Source organism: Pinus tabuliformis, chromosome 7, assembly GCF_031772625.1.
Source record: "Pinus tabuliformis cultivar Carrire ecotype Pingquan chromosome 7, CPIR1, whole genome shotgun sequence".
Taxonomy (NCBI): Eukaryota; Viridiplantae; Streptophyta; class Pinopsida; order Pinales; family Pinaceae; genus Pinus; species Pinus tabuliformis.
The window spans coordinates 1,992,717,311-1,992,731,096 of record NC_142293.1 but is presented as its reverse complement, the minus strand read 5'-3'; the positions used below and the strand labels follow the sequence as shown (position 1 = coordinate 1,992,731,096).

The following is a 13,786-nucleotide window of genomic DNA, read 5'->3' as shown; positions in this document are numbered from 1 at the left end:
TTAAATATGGTATGATCCATGCTCTTCTTCAAAAATGTAAAGATAATGTTTTGGGCTGATGCTGTTCTATGTGCTGCATATATAAAGAATAGATGTCCATCTAATGCTATTAGAAACAAAACTCCTTATGAAATGTGTTATGGACATGTTCCTTCGGTAAAGCATCTCAGGGTCTTTGGTTCCACCTGTTATGCCTTGATACCAAAGGTACATAGAAACAAACTTGGTGCTAGAATTCATAAGTGTATCTTCCTGGGGTATTCAAACACCTCCAAAGCATACCGTCTCTATGATGAAGTAAATAAAAAGTTTGTTGTATCTAGAGATGTAATTTTTCTTGAATCATCCAAAACTGACAATGTCGTTGAGCGGCAAATTGATCACTTGGATAGATTCGCAAAAGCAAAAACATTTCAAAAATTTGATAATCAGATTCCACATCTTGAAGGGGGGATTCCTATACTAGATCAACATGTGGAATCTTCTTCTGAAGAACACTCTCCCCCGCATGAAACTCCAACAACAGATGATGCTTTAAGTGATGTGATTGATAGAATTGGGAGACTCAATCTTGATTCAGTCCCAACTCAATCAACGGAGCAGCTTGGACCATCTAAGAAAGGTCCCCCAAAGTGGCTGACAAAGACACTTGAAAGTGTTCATCCTTATGAGTTTGGAAAGACAAGAACTAGAAATTCAAACCAGCAAAATGGAGGTGACGTGGATGACTCTAATTCACCTATTGATATGGATGTTTCTTATGATTGTGAATTGAACTTGTCTACAGATTTTGAACCAACTTCCTTCAAAGAAGCTGCTTCTCATGATGAATGGAAAGAAGCGATGCAAAAGGAGTATGATGCCCTCATAAAGAACGACACTTGGAAGCTGGTTGATCCTCCATTAGGAACCAAACCAATTGGCTGCAAGTGGGTCTACAAGAACAAGTATAAAGCTGATGGTTCACTTGACAAGCACAAAGCTAGGCTTGTGGCAAAAGGTTTTGCACAGAAGGAAGGGGTCGATTATGAGGAGACTTTTGCCCCCACAACAAAATGGGCTACCATCCGGACACTCTTTGCCCTAGCATGTGTAAAGGGGTGAATGTTCCTAGAGATTGTTTCTATTGAACATATATTGATAAGTCATTTGTTATTGTACATTGAAGTATAAACTCTTCTAGCAACTGCTCTCATGCCCTTATTGCCATGCGAAGTTGTCTAGGAGGCTCCTTGATTGGGTGAAGTTATTCTAAAACACAAATTTCATCTTGACTCCATATTCCCCAAAGGATTAGGCACTGATCCTCCATTGGTGATCACTCAAAAGCATATTCTTCTCACCTTTCTCTCTTTCTTTCTAGGCCTAGCCTCCATAGGTGACCTAGGGCATCAATTTTCTCACGATTCACCCATCCAAAAAGTTCGATCTCTTGCCCTCTACTGCGTTGTTGTGTCTTCTAGAGGCCCTCCAAATTTGAAGCAATTCCGATGGTGGGATCTTGAGATATTTCAGGCCCTAGCTCCGAGATCGATTCTTGCCCTTGGTTTCCCTTGGCTAGTGACCTCATTGGGATCATTGCATCAAAATTATTGAAAATTTCCCCTTTGATCCCCTTCTCCCCCTCAATTAGGTCAAGCACACCCCTGACTGATCAACTCCACCCCCTTGACCTAATTTTGGGTCCACTTGGTCTCATGTGGTCCCACAACTTATTGAAGCTAATTTCACAAAGACCACTGACAAACCAAGTTTCCCCAAGTATTTCTAGGACTAGGGATCTCCTTTACAAGTTTTATCCACAAACCCTAGCCCTTGAAATCCCCTTGGACCTTCCTATAGAGCCTTACACCTTGCTTCTCAAGCAAGCAAACCATTGAGTCTCTCTTGTGAATAGGCCTTAAGAATCACTCCTTATCCTTTATTGACTCATTCATCTAGTGATTCCCTTTATACTGGGTCTCTTCCCATTGGTGAAAGTTTGTAAAGGGAAGGGAGCCTTAGCTGAGGTGAGTGGGATATCACTCCATTGTTGCCCTTGACCTAATAGTTGCCCTTTGAGGATTCCCTCCTATGACTCGTACTAGTTTGAGCGGTAATAGGATGATCAAGGACTTGGTGGTTAATTGGTTCAAATCCCTGTGAAAAGTGTGGTAATGGACATTGTGGTTGTAGTCATTCTTGTGAGATTTGGCATGCTTCTTTCCAGATCATGGGGAATGAATCTTGGAGGATCCATCAAACTTGACCTTACATATGCTATTATTCCAGTGTTTGGTGGAGAAGGACGTAGATTGTACAATGAATCTAGATTTGTGAAAACTGTCACTAGAGCAGATTGTTCCAATAATTCTCCAGTACATGGCTAGGAGAAGGATCTTTCATGTCTCTTGTTAGAAATGGATGATCAAATTATGGAGGATACTCAAGTAGAAATTCCCACATAGGCGAGTAAGCAGGAAATGAAACTTGGTTATTTTTTGATGGGGCCTACTCTAAGGAAGGAAATGGAGCAGGTGTGTTGTTGGTATCCCCCGAAGGTAACCTCATCCCTCTCTCGTATAAACTGGAATTTGATACTGCAAACAATACTACCGAATATGAAGCATTGGTGTTGGGCTTACAAGCTGCCAGAAATTTGAAAATTTAATGTTTAACAGTTTTTGGAAATTCTAAACTAGTTGCGAAGCAAATTAGGAGTCAATGCCAAACCAAAAATCCCAAGTTGAAATCTTACAGGAATGAAGTGTGGGACTTGGTTTAGAATTTATTTTCGGCATTTAACATCCAGTTTGTGCCTAGAGAGTAGAACAGAATGGTTGATTCCTTAGCAACAACAGGCAACACCTTCAACCCACCACAAAACCCCCTGCTCAGATATGAATTTGAGATTAGGCACATACCTTCACTACCAGACAATGTGACATATTGGCAGGTGTTCGAGGATGAAGATCAGATTAAACGATTTTTGGAGGTGATTGGGGAATTTTCCAATTCTGAAATTGACCAGGAAGATGAAGATATTGAGGGAATTGCAGTAGCTGAGCAACGTTTGCCTTGGGAAGTGTCTATGGCTGGGCAAAAAATTTTGCAGTTGAAGGGAAATATAATCCCAAAAGGGCTGAATCCATTGGAAAGATTGTTTGATGTTAATGATGTGGCAGTAAACAACCAAGAAGGAGCATGAGGAGGATACAAAAGACTCTAACATTGCTACAGAACAACAACCCAAACTGGTTAGATTGGCCAAGGGGATCCCAAAAGAGTACAGACAAAGGTATCTTGACTTGTTCAAAGAGTATGTTGATATTTTTGCTTGGTTGTATGATGATTTAAAAACCTATGGGTCAACATAAGATTCCTTTGAAATCAGGAATTAAACCTCACAAGTAGAAGCTTAAGCAAATAAATCCCTTGCTTCTCCCCTTAATAGAGAAAGAAGTCATGAAAATGCTCCAAGCTAAGATCATTATACCATTGAGATACTTAGGTTGGGTGGCTAATCTGGTCCCTGTCAGGAAGAAAAATGGAGAGATCAGATTGTATGTGGAATTTAGAAACTTGAATAGGGCTTCTCTAAAAGATAATTATCCTTTGCCCAAGATGGTTTATATTTTATAGAAAGTGGTGGGTCATCGAGATTGTCCGCGATCAATGGGTTCTCTGGATTAAAAAAAAACAACTTTCACCACGCCTTGGGGAACATTCATGTATGCCAGAATTCCATTTGGTCTCATAAACATTGGTGCCACCTTCCAAAGGGAAATAGATATAGCTTTCATGGGGGAGAAGGATAAATTTTTGGTCATTTACCTAGATGATATAACAATATTCTCAAAGTCTAATGAGGAACACTTGCAAAACTTGCAACACTTGCAACACTTGCAACACTTGCAACACTTACAATATACCTTTGAAAAGTGCAAGAAATATGGGTTGTCACTGAATCCAAAGAAGTCCTAATTTGCCCTTAGAGAAGGCAAACTATTAGGGAACATGATCTCAAGAGGAGTGAAAATTGACCCTAAAAGGGTAGAAGCAATTAGTAGCATCCCTTTGCCAAGGAATAAAAAGGAGATACAAATTTTCTTAGGTAGGATAAATTCCTTGAGAAGGTTTGTGCCCAATTATGCTAAAATCGTGAAGGAATTCACAACGCCCTGTGCAAGCTACGACCTGCCCTAGCATCACCCTGCGGCCCTGATGTGTTTCGAGGGCACAACCTGAAGGTGACTCCAATCACCCTAAAAAGCCGGCGGACCACGTTTCACAATTTTCACATTGGATCTCCCCGGTGCTTTGAATCAATAGAAGAATGCTATAAAGAAGATACTGCTATACATTGTCAAATCCTGTCAGCCACTGACAACTGTATAATACTGCTTTGCCCAAACTGATCACTGCACAATACTGTACATCAAACTCACTGCTCAACTACACATCACTATCATTGCTCAACTACACATCACTGTCACTGCACATCACTACCACTACACATCACTGTCACTGCACATAACTCACTACTCGCAACATTGGCTACCAATTCCACTAAAAAAAACACCCTGTACTGCTGCAAATGATGAAACCAAATGTATGATAATGGCATACTCCAAGATGCTTTGGTCATCCATATGGCCTGCTACCAATGCTCTCAATCTCTGCCCATGAAGAGATACCAACATATATCTTTCACTGCTGATCACTAGCTCATACAATGCTATCTGTCTTCACGTCAATAAGCTGTACATCAAGGTGATATTGCCCTTAAAACTTGCTACCTTGCAAGGTCATGGTTATGTCAATAAGACAATACACTCTCTAGGTCATCACTACAAGACACCTAATACAAATTCCCAGATCATCACAGTTACGAGTGTGTGTCGAATGTAATATTACTGTAGTGTAAAGGTCAGATCTAGTAGATCAAGGTAGTGTGTGAATATGTCAAATCACATTCATCGTAGTTTTGTCAAGTCAAAGTCAAATTGTCATATTATTGTCAAACATCTAAGTGTCAAATTATTGTCAAGTAGTATAGCGGCAGCAGTGGCAGTGAGAGTGACTTGAGTACAACTTATTGTAATTGGGCCATTGTCCTTGGTACAAGAGCCCAACCTTCAGGGAGCATTTCCTTCCTTCTAGATTGCTGGAAAAACCCCTTGGGAGTATTGCACTTCCTTCCAGATTCATCTGGTAAATTGTTGTATGTACATTCATACATAACAGAGCTTTAGTTAAATCCAATTTTTGTGTACCATGTGATGTTGGTTTTTGTTTTGTCCTATTGCTCTGAATGTTGTATGTAAGAAATAACTGATTGTAAATGAAATACTGATTCACCCCCCTCTCAGTATTTCCAACAATTAGTTGAGAGAGTTTATGGTGAAAGTAGATGTAACCCTCATAATAGTCGTCGTAGCGATGAAAAAGATTGTCTAATGTAGGTGGATGAGCGTGGGTTGTGGTGAGCTGTAGGTTTGGGTCTATAGACACTGTGTTGGAAATACTGAGTGGGGGGTGAATCAGTGTTTCTTTTCAATTGCTATTTTTACTAGTTAGGTTCTTCACAATTATAATCAGAAAAATGAATAATAATAATTTTATTAAGAACAAGGGAGGACTTCAATTTTCAAATAATTGAGTACAATAATAATTTGAGGGCACCAACCCTTCAATTTTGCAAGCACCAACCTATTGCCAAGCACCAACTTTGACTTTAGTGAGGCTCCAACCTCTAGGGCTTTGACCCTATCCTTCTCAAGGCTCCAACCTTGTGTTTAGACTTTAGAGGCACAAACCTCTAGGACACCAATCCTTTTGTATTACTTTAATAAAGAATTTGTGATTTACTTACTTGAATGTCCTTGACAAATTCTACACTGTTCAATCAACTCCAAAACTACTTGATTTTGACATCACTTAATCTTCACTGTACTTTGTCCACCATAGACTTCACTTTTGAAACTGTTGCAATCTTAGTTCATAGCCCTGGAGTGACATCAAGGTCTAGCTATATCACAAGTTTTAAGCCATTGTACTGCACTTTATCATAGTTAATGAATGCCCCTATAATCCGAGTTAGGTAGTCATTGTTTGAGTTAAGTATCTTACACCACTCTCTACAGTTCTTTCCAACTTTTGAGCTTTAGTTCGATCCAACAACATAGTGATCCGAGGTACAGGAAAGGGAATCTGAGGACTGTAGTCAAGGTGTTATAGTTCAAGCTAGTCACTAAAATCTGAGCACTGTTGAGGTCCAAGCCCAATCAAGAGAGTAAATCGAAATGCAGTCAAGTATTATAGTCCTGTAGCACCTGTTTGAAGGTGTATCACCAAACTGTTGCACAGTTCGAAGATCAAAGGAGCCATTAGAGTCCAAAGTTTGAAGGCATAGTTCGAAGATCACAAGAGCCACAGTCACCGAGATTTTTCACCACTGTTCACTGTCCAAAATGAGAGACCAGGCCTTGAAGATTTACCGTAAGTGAGTTTGAGCTTCCTGTCTCCAAGCTAGGTGTATGACCCTTGTCCGAGTTTAGAAAAATATTCCCTGTTCAAGTTTTGAGCTCCTTTTCTTTAGGTTTTACGTTCTTCCTTAGAGTTCACGAGCTGTGAACTTATCCTTTTCTGTACTGCGCTTGATGACTAAGTGATTGAGAAATGGACACCGAAATGTATATATATATATATAGAGTGTTTTTGCTAGGGAGATGAAGATACATGTCTCTGGAATAGGCCAACATGAGTAGGCCAAAGTAAGGTCGACTCATAAGTAATTATATGTCTTCCAACTTAAAAATTCAAGTTCTTACTAACCACAGGGAGTTTGGAGGCGAGTAAGGGCTTGTTAGAAATAGGAAAAAATCATCTTGCATATGGTATAAGAATCATTGTAGAAGGATGCCTTTAAGGTGGTCAAAAATATTTTTCTTTGTGGCTTGCCTTGAATTGTTTAGTGCAGAATGATGGCTTCTCTTGGACAACATGGCTTCGTCATAGGATTCACGTACTAGTGCAGTGATAGTGTAACATCCATTAGGAGAGCTAATCAAGTATATATTTCATCATTGACAATTATTGACCAACACATTGTGCACAAGGGTGACTGCAACGTTGTTGAGGACTGTTGAGAGGCTACTGCTGCGATGTCATCTCTAGAGATTAGGTGTTGGAGTTGCACTAGATCTAATCACAAATGAGTGTGAGATAGGGCTGCACAAAGGCAAAGGAAAAAGAAAAAAAGTAAAATTTTGCTGCTATAAATCAAACTTCTGGAGTGTTTGGACAGGGAGCAAGAGGCTCCACATGCAATTCCTGGGCAGCGACCAGAGGCTTCGGGTAGCCTCGGAAAGTGTGCAAGAAGGTTCTGGCAATGGTTGGAAGTTTTGGGCAGAAGGTAACAGGCTCGGGTAGTGGGCCTGGGCAACGAGAAGTAGAGGGTCGAGAAAGCCTCAGACTTAGAGGGAGAGTCAGCACCCTCAGGGAAGTCATGGTTCGGGATAGACATGTAGGATGCTTAGGAGCAAGAGGCTTCTAGGAACATGGTTCTCAATGCAAGTTTCATGTTTAGTAGTAGGACAGGCTTCTATGTCAGAGGGAGCAACTATAGTGGATGTGATGGGCTTGGAGACAAATCCAAGTTATGAAAGTACCTGTTGACCGCTGGAGTGGCACTTGATGATTATATGAAGACTCCATGCCTAAGGATGATCCAGAGGACACTTGTATCATTAGTAATCATTAGCCAACAAAGTTTTTTAAACTCTACTTCTATTTTCTCATCATCTTTCTTGTACCCAGATTCCACACCCTGCGGGGAATTGTAATAAGTGATACTAGTAATGATGAGTTTTGAGTCTATAACAGGCCTAGGATGTTGGGACTCGATTAGCAAATGAGTACACCTTGAAGTGTTTTTTTTATTTGGTTAATTATCTTTTATTTTTCAGAGGCGGATAATTTTCTGGGTTTTTTCACTCTCTTTTTACTCCAAAGCCAGGGTGACAGTTTGAAGGTTGAGCCCCTAACAGATATTAATGTCTACAGTCGATGTATATTACCATACTAGATTACACAAAAAATTTCGTGGAATTTGGTTAGGTCTAGGTAGTCATTTTTAAAATTTTTAAATTTGCCACACTGCGGAAATTGCTAATAAAGTTGTATTTGTAATGTAATAAGTGATATCTAGAGAATTTGTATGGAGTATGAGTAATGAAATTTGCACCTCTCACCTTCAACTTTCTACTATGACACACTTTGAGGGATTAAAAATGTGTTTTGAACCTTCAAAATCCACTTTTTCTAAGTTTAGTGGGAAATCTGACAATTAACTAAGCCATAAATTAAATAAATGGAGAAAAATAAATATCCACACATGCTAAATGTTGTGGAAATGAGGTGGAAAATTATGGGGGAGTTAAAGTGAAGTCCCAAGGTGATGTGGACTCCTAAAATCAAGGAAAGAACATGTGCTCAAATAAAATCGAATTTTTGGCATTAAAGGAGAAAGCTACTTACTTGGAAATTCGAATTTGTGAAGTTAATGCACATTTGGGAGGATTTGGGAGAATATTTGGTGGAGATTTTTGTGGGAAATTGTCCCCACATGGATTACCACCCATATACACTTGTCATTCTATCATAAAATTCAAATTTGGCACATAAGGGAAGAAGAAAATGATGTCCACTTGCCAGAATTCGATTTTTACACTTGACATTGGAGCTTCATTCAACAAATTTGAATTTCTCTTTGGGATTGTCACCTCATGCCACTTGTTTAATCACTCCTACATTGGGATTGGCTCCCATAGTTCTATATAATAGAGCCTTGAGCTCTCATTTGCATATATTGTTACTAGCTATTGTGCTTGCGGAAGCGCTGATGCCTTGTACACTTTCAAAAATATCAATAAAGACTTTGGGGTTTCATTCATGAGGTGTTTCTCCTTTGGGAGTGTGATGAATTGTTGATCATTGAGGGAACATTTTGTTGGGATCACAGAATCAAGCTTGAGGGGAAGTCTTTGGAGAAACCAACCCACCCTTGATACATTCTTAAATGAGTTCTCATTTGTTCTTTGAGCCTTCATAGTCTTATCTTACAAAGTGGTTTTGCAAGGGTTTTGGCACATAGCTTGTACACAAGCCAAACACTTCTAAATTTAAATCTCTTTTAAAAAACATTGTACTTCATTTCTTTCATTTGCTATCTAAGATCTTGAAGATGGCTAGGCAAAGACGAGAGTTTACTCTCACTCTTTAGCCTAGTCTTTTGTAAATTATAATTGTATATATACATTTTATCTTGTTGATTTTTTTCATTAACACTTAACTTTTTTTGCAGCCATTGTTTGGATTGTTTTCTAACTCTTGTGTGGCAGATTTTGAAGAGAAACTTCCCGCAACATCTAACAAGTGTTTGCAAGACCTTTGGCAAGTGTTGGGGTTTCGATTTCCAAGGATGCCATGAGCCCTTTTGAGGCTTATTTTGGCCAAAGTCGAGTTCACTAGAGGGTTGCCCATTTTCCTCTCTAAGCGGTGGGCATTTGGAGGAAACTCACGCCTTGTTTCCCTTGCATAAGTTATGTGAGATCTTGTCACTACTTTCTCAAGAAAGGAGGTCTAGTGTCCAAGTTTCAAGCAATTATTGTGAGGACTCTCCTTGAAGTTTAGTTGAGTACTTTGAAGGGCCCTCTTCTCATTGTAATATTAATAAAAGATCTAATTTGTTTGTGGGAGCTTGGGATTTCTCCCATGGTATCCCATCTCCCCATTTAGAGGGAGGCTTCTCTTGGGTGGATTTGTATGGTTTAAACTTTCATATTTCATTCACTTACATGCATGCTTTAATTGGGAATTAACACAACCTCACTATCACATTTCATTAAGTTAAAGTTTGTTACAATTTCATTTGAGCTTTGCATTCTCTATCTCATTGTTGCTTGAAGCTACAAGCTTACACTTTAGTTTGGGCAATTCATCCTTTACATGCAAGCATTTTATATTCTTAACAAACTTTGATTCGTTTCCATTTACCTTGGTAAATTGTTTCATGAGCACTTGAATACATGCTTCAATTTTATGCTACATTGTTATCTTGAATATTGGAGCAATATATTGTCATTGTCTATTTGAAACAAATTTTACTTTCAAGCAAATTACTTGTATCATTTTAATTCATTGATGAAACACATGCAACACTTGTAAGCTAATTTTATTCTTCCAATTGAAGTTATAATTGCAACTTATGTTGAACACTATTTCATTTTCAAGCATTGCAAATCAATTTCTTTAAAGCATTTGCATGTATAATTATTTTAATTTGGGGAATTAATACAATTTGCACTTCATCTAGGCATTTTAGTGTAGGAAGGCCCTCAGCCTCATTAAAATTTTACCTCCAACATAAGTTGGTTGAAGTAGACATCTTAAGGATGCTCTACTCCTCTATTGACTCTTCACTGTGAGATCCATATCTTTGAGCGAGGGTGAGGTCTGAGGATTGAAGAGTTAAATTGTAATTTTGTTGCAGAGATAATTAATAAAATTAACCAAAAGCACTTTCCATTACATTTACTTTGCTTTTCTCTTGATGGTTTGAGTTTTCATATGCAAAGTCTATTCCAAAAGCAAGTATTGTAATCATTTCAAACACGTGCTTTCTTTCTTGCTTCAAGTCTAATTTCATATTGATTGCTTGGTTTAGCACTTCCTTTCTTTTACATTTCCAAGTTAATTACTAATTTTTGGGTTTTGGCAAGATATGTTTCACATGTTTTGATTTATAAAGTTGATTATCTCAAAAACATTTTTTATCTTACATATCTTGTGCTAACAATTCGTATTTACATTTGCGCGGGAAAAAAGAGAACAAGGGACCTACAAAGACAAGCTCCAGGGAAGTCAACCAACCCTTGAGAAGCTTTTGGCAAATACTCCGAAGAAGAACAAAAATCAGCCTCAGAGCTCTAGGGGAGCTCATCCTTCAAAATGCAAGTGATGAAGATCGTTTCCTGGAACTGCAGGGGTATGGGGAGCAGAACAAAAGAAGAAGCTATAAGAATCCTGATAAGAACAGAATCTCTCGACCTACTCCTCATCCAGGAGACTAAAATGGAGGACTATGCCTTCCTCCAGATCGACAAGAAGTTGTGGAAACAAAGCGAAGGACTAGCAGTATCAGCTCGAGGTGCTTCTGGTGGACTGGGTTCTATCTGGAATGCAAACAAATTTATAAAGATCAGAGAAGTTAAAAACACCCATTGGTTGTTCTCAAAAATCCATCACATAGAAATAGATACGACTCTCTCCCTCTTCAATGTGTATGCTCCCGTCAGCTCAGCAGAGAAAAAGCACTGTTGGGATTCCATTAGGAATCTGGCAGATACTGAAGACTTAGCCAATATTATCATAGCAGGGGATCTTAACCTAACACTATCAGTGTCTGAAAAACGCGGAGGAAGCATCGTCAGGGACCTGGCGCGGGAATGGGTTGAGGACTTGCTTCTCGACTGGGATATGATCGACATCAAGCCTTCGACTGGGAAGTACACATGGACTAACAAAAGAATCGGTCCTGGCCACATTGCTGCAAGGTTAGATAGATTTCTCGTCCAAAGCTCTTTTCTTCTTCTTGGCTTAGAATCTAGAATGCATATCCTTCCTTGCAGTGTTTTCGATCATCGCTCCATTAAACTCGAGCTGCTGGCTCATTCGGATCAAGGTCCCATTCCTTTCAAATTCAACTCTCACTGGGCCAAGGAGCCGTCCTTCTTACCTCTGATAAAAGAAACCTGGAAGCTCCCTGTCAAAGGCTCCGCATTCTTTGTTTGGGAAGAGAAACTTAGGAGAGTCAAAGCTGCTCTAAAGTCCTGGGTAAAATCATTACCAAATCCTGCTGTGGAAAGGAAAATGATCCAGGAGCGTCTTGAATCGCATCACTTGGCTTCGGAAAAAGCTGAGATCACTAAAGAATTACTTGACAAGGAGGCTAACCTTCAGCGCATGTTCCTTAAGGCTAGCTTGGCAGAGGAAGAGTTTTGGAGACAAAAATCCTGCAGTCTCTGGCTCAAGGCGGGAGATAGAAACTCTTCTTTCTTCCATAAGCAAGCTCAGGCCCGAAAATGTTTCAATTCCATCTCTGAAATTAAAGTTGAGACCACCATTCATAGAGACATCAGATGCATAAAGAACGCTGCCTTCACTCACTTCAAAAATCTCTACAGCGAAGAAGAGGCCGCCGATCATGCTCCTTCCATCGTGAATGAGGTGCCCTCCTTGATAACCGAAAGAAATAATCAATTCCTGGATGCTGAGATCACTAACAATGAAATAAAAGCCTCTCTCTTCGCTATGGAACCGGACAAGGCCCCGGGCCCTGACGGTTTCACTGCCGGATTCATTTAGACCTGTTGGCAGATAGTGGAGAAAGACCTATGCAGAATGATAAGGAAATCCAAAGAGTGCCAGAAAATTGGGGGAAGCACCAATTCGGCCTTCCTGGCCCTCATTCCCAAGGAGAAAGGAGCCAATTCCTTCAATCGGTTTCGCCCTATATCTCTATGTAATATAGGTTATAAGCTGATCACGAAAGTTATTGCCAACAGATTAAAAACCATCCTTCCGAACATCATCCCTGCGAACCAGGGAGGATTTATTCAGGGAAGACAGATTGTGGACAACTTTGTCCTGGTCCAAGAGGCAATCCACTCCAGTATGGTCCGCAAAGAGAAAGGTATGGCTGTCAAGCTAGATCTTGAAAGCGCCTTTGACAGAGTGAGACACAGCTTTCTATTCGAGGTCCTGCACAAATTCGGGTTTGGATCCAAATTTGTCAACTGGATTAAGGCCTGTATCAGCGAGCCCTGGATAGCCCCTCTGGTGAATGGGAGGGCCTCAGATTTCTTCAAAGCCTCTCGTGGTTTGAGGCAAGGGTGTCCTTTATCCCCCCTGCTCTTTGTCCTTCAAGCTTCCGTCCTCAGCTTCCTTTTGAACAAAAAGCAACAGGATCAAGAACTAATGGGTCTGAACATTGCGAGAGGTGTTAACAACATAAATCACGCTTTATTTGCGGATGATTCCCTCTTGCTGGGCGTTGCCTCTGTGTCCTCAGCTAAAAGTTTCAAAGAAGTGGTTGAAGAATACTGTGAAGACTCAGGAAGTAAGTTGAATAAAGGAAAATGCCATATCTACTGCTGGAATACCCCTGCCTCCACATTGCAGGCCATCTCCAGTTGCTTCGGTTTCGCGGCTTCCTCGTCTTGGTCCTCCTTCAAGTATCTGGGTCTCCCTATCTTTTTACACCGCGTTGCCAACAGAGATTGGTTGCCCCTGCTGGAAAAGTTCGAGTCTAAGATCCATTCCTGGGGTTTTAACTGGCTTAATCTGGCAGGTAAGTCAGTTCTAATTAAAGCTGTCCTCAACAGCCTCCCCATATACCAATTTGCAGTGATGCTGGCCCCTGTTGGAATTATGAAGAAAATGGAGGACCATATCAGAAAATTCTTTTGGAAAGGTGGGAAAGCCAACGAAAAGAAAATTCCTCTATTAAGCTGGACTAAAATCTCCATGCCCAGATTGGAAGGCGGACTGAACTTTAAGAACATCAGCATGCAAAACATGGCGTTGGGTGCAAAACTGATCTGGAGGATTATTGCCCCAAAGCCGGGGTGGGCTCAGATCGCCCTATGAAAAAAGTTCTTTCGTGGGCAGAGGAAAAGGTGTCTTGATCATCCTAGAGCAAACACTGGCTCTCCTATTCAAAAGCTCTGTGCAAAATCCTCCT

At 40.1% G+C, this 13,786-nt stretch overlaps 1 protein-coding gene across 2 annotated transcripts in view; it reads left to right on the top strand.

The window, feature by feature from the left end:
* The window catches only part of LOC149256452 (omega-amidase, chloroplastic-like), a 194,806-nt gene that overhangs the window by 86,009 nt on the left and 95,011 nt on the right, over positions 1-13,786 (top strand). The gene's annotated exons all lie outside the window — the stretch shown is intronic.